Genomic DNA, 3477 nt, shown 5'->3' with positions numbered 1-3477 from the left:
TGAATTCATATATATAACAATGTTATTATATTTTATAATTTGTTTATGCTTACCAATGCAATTCCTTGGACCATCACTAAAAGGAATATAATATTGAGAATGTTTAGTGTCCTCTCGAAGAAATCTTTCAGAATCAAATTTTAAAGGATTCAGCCAGTATTTGTCATTTCGATGTATATGAATGATTGCAACGATAATATTCGCGCCTTTTGGTAAGGTCTTGTCACCTAAAATTTTTATACAGAAAAATTATTACATGTTTAAGTATAAAATATTAAAATAAATTTTATAAATATTTGGAACATATAACTATTGTATGCTGTTTATTATTACATGTGATATATTACAAAAGGTATTAAATCACAACTCACCACCACCATGTTGTGCAAATTAATCATTTCGTATATTTATTATACTTTTATATCACTTTAGTATTCGTTTTTCAATTCGAACTTTCAAAGGTTCTTCTGTTGATAATACTCTCTATGTCAAATTTTAATTTTATATTCTCTAATTTAATTTTTTTGTTAACTTTAAACCAGAATGTTCTTATTAATGTTGCTAAAACAACTTTGGTACTTATCATTGCATATTTCATTCCTGCAAATTTGTGAATTCATATATATAACAATTTTATTATATTTTATATTTTGTTTATGCTTACCAATGCAATTCCTTGGACCATCACTAAAAGGAATATAATATTGAGAATGTTTAGTGTCCTCTCGAAGAAATCTTTCAGGATCAAATTTTAAAGGATTCGGCCAGTATTTGTCATTTCGATGTATATGAATAATTGCAACGATAATATTCGCGCCTTTTGGTAAAGTCTTGTCACCTAAAATTTTTACACAGAAAAATTATTACTACAGAAGCTTATAATAGCAATAATTTAAGTAATACAACCAAAATTAATTATACAATTGATATACATATATGTATAATTCACAAAACAATATAGTACGCGGAAAATTAAAATAATATTTATTTTATTATTCTTTATTTAAATGTTAATAAAATAACATCACTATTCTTGTAAAATATTGATATCAACTACTTTTGTAACATATCTCTAAATCAGAATTTTCTTATTATTTACAATAAGTAATTCAAATAAGAATGCAAAAAGGAACGAACCTATTTTTATGTCTTTTGTTGTCTTTCGTCCAACTAGAAGTACAATGGGAAAAATTCTCATAGTTTCTTTTATAAAACCGTCCAAATAACACTTATATTGTAAGTCCTTGTACATGACTGGCGCACCTATTGTACTTTTATGGTAGTTCCATCGCATAATTCTTCATATACCTTTTCCTTAATGTAAAATAAAAAATTCATTTAATTAAATGTATGCAAAATAATATTTTTATTAATAATGATCGAAAGAACATTGCCCTTGTTAAAACAATTTTCATACACAAATAATATATGTCTAAATCTGTGTATAGTTATATGTAAAATTACATACCAAATATTTCCATACAAGTTTTTACATATTGTAGTTTTATATAAGTCTTTATAATTCTATATTAAAATCTTTATAATTGTATATAATTCTTTGTAATTTTATATAATTCTATGAATTTATATGAAAAAAATTTTAAAAGGAAAATTTACTAATTCATAATTATATTAAAATATGTTTAACTACGTATACATATACTAACTATACAGGGTGAGTAAAAAGTACCGGACCGGTGAAATATCTCGAAAAATGTGGAAGATACGAAAAAATCTCTTTTGTTAGACAAAAGTTGTACGGTTTTAAAAGTGCTATATAATGGTAAAATAAATTTTCCAAAAAAAAAATTTTTTTATGGTTATATGGAGGCTGTCGTCATTTTTTTAATTGGAACTCCCTATTGTTTATTAAACTATCTTATTCTACTGATTAATATGAACAACTTTTGTCTGAAACATTTTTTGATTTACCTACCTAATACTTTTTGAGATATTCAAGAGAAAATTTATAATTTTTTCAATGTTTAGTTTATAATATCTCGATAACTGTTTGTTGGAGGGAAAAGAAGTACAGGACTTTTTTTACTTGATTTAGTCTCAGGAATATGCTGTTGCAATGGTGTTTCAATTATTGAAAATTTTTGTGTGTGTAAATTTTATGTGTGACAATACACAAAAATTTTCAATAATTGAAACATCATTGCAACAGCATATTCCTAAGACTAAATCAAGTAAAAAAGTCTTGTATTATACTTTTCCCTCCGACGGACAGTTATCGAGATATTATAAACTAAACATTGAAAAAGTTATAAATTTTCTCTTGAATATCTCAAAAAGTATTTTTGTCTGAAACATTTTTCGATATCTCCCATATTTGTCGAGATATCGCACCGGTCCGGTACTTTGTACTCACCCTGTATATGTATACACAATTAGATAAAATTATAAATGGACAAGTTTTTTCATATAAATTTATAAAATTGTATAGAATTACATAAAATTATAAAGAATTATAAAGACATACAATATTATATAGAAACATATTTAATATACCTACATATATATATATTTTATACTTGTATTTCGGGGAAATTTGTCAGTATAAACGTCACGAAATTGATTAAGGTAGAAATTGTGTCACTGGCCTGCAAATATAAATTTACTTTAACATTATATATATATGTAGTTTTTTATTTATTGTATAAGTATTAGAAAACATTGTTTGTGCCGTTATCAACATAGTCATTATAAGGGTATCTTTTGATTTATAACCATCGAATCAACTTTCCTGAAGATTCACGGCCACCAAGAGTCCCAAGAATATGAAATAGAGGTAGTGGGAGATTCACAATATCAAGTCTGGTATAATATAGTCGGATTATTTAAAAATCTCTGTAATTACATAAGTTTCAACCAATATACAATATAATCGTTACGTTAATACTCTCGAGAGCACAATGCGGTTACATCAAACATTTGAATATTTATAGAACCGGTTTACTGAAAACCGAGGAGACGTTATGATGATACATTAATTCCGTAGTCAGTCGCTACAAGGTCAATATAATTACAAGGTTAAGTTAAAATGATTCGCTGTCAACAGTAAAGTTCTCGAACGTTATATGTTAAAATTGATTATAAATGAAGAACTTTTTTGTAGTCACAACCCAGCAAACACAAAGTAACAGTTACATAACTTAGGCTGGATTCACATGGAGCGTAACTTGCGTAGCGTAACCTGCGTATCACCAATCACAGGGTCATTCTGATAGAACCGTTTCAATAATTCCGTTGAAATAGTTCCGTGATTGGTGATACGCAGGTTACGCAAGTTACGCTCCATGTGAATCCAGCCTTACAGTTATGTAACTGTAAGTTATGTTACTTTGTGTTTGCTGGGTTGCGACTACAAAATGGGAATATCAAAATGTCCGTGGGTCAAGAGAGAAAGTGTATTACTCAACTTTCGAAAGCGTCGATCCCTCGTTGACTCTCTGACGTGTTCCAGGGCCTTTC

At 27.5% G+C, this 3477-nt stretch overlaps 1 pseudogene; it reads right to left on the bottom strand.

Moving 5' to 3' along the window:
• Window positions 1-256: 256 nt before the first annotated feature.
• Window positions 257-3477, bottom strand: part of LOC105557766 — a 9167-nt pseudogene continuing 5946 nt past the window's right edge.

The sequence above is a fragment of the Vollenhovia emeryi genome, unplaced genomic scaffold (assembly GCF_000949405.1).
Source record: "Vollenhovia emeryi isolate VEMERY1.0 unplaced genomic scaffold, V.emery_V1.0 DF939422.1, whole genome shotgun sequence".
NCBI lineage: Eukaryota > Metazoa > Arthropoda > Insecta > Hymenoptera > Formicidae > Vollenhovia > Vollenhovia emeryi.
The sequence above is the reverse complement of the archived record's forward strand: the minus strand, read 5'-3'. Positions and strand labels throughout refer to the sequence as shown.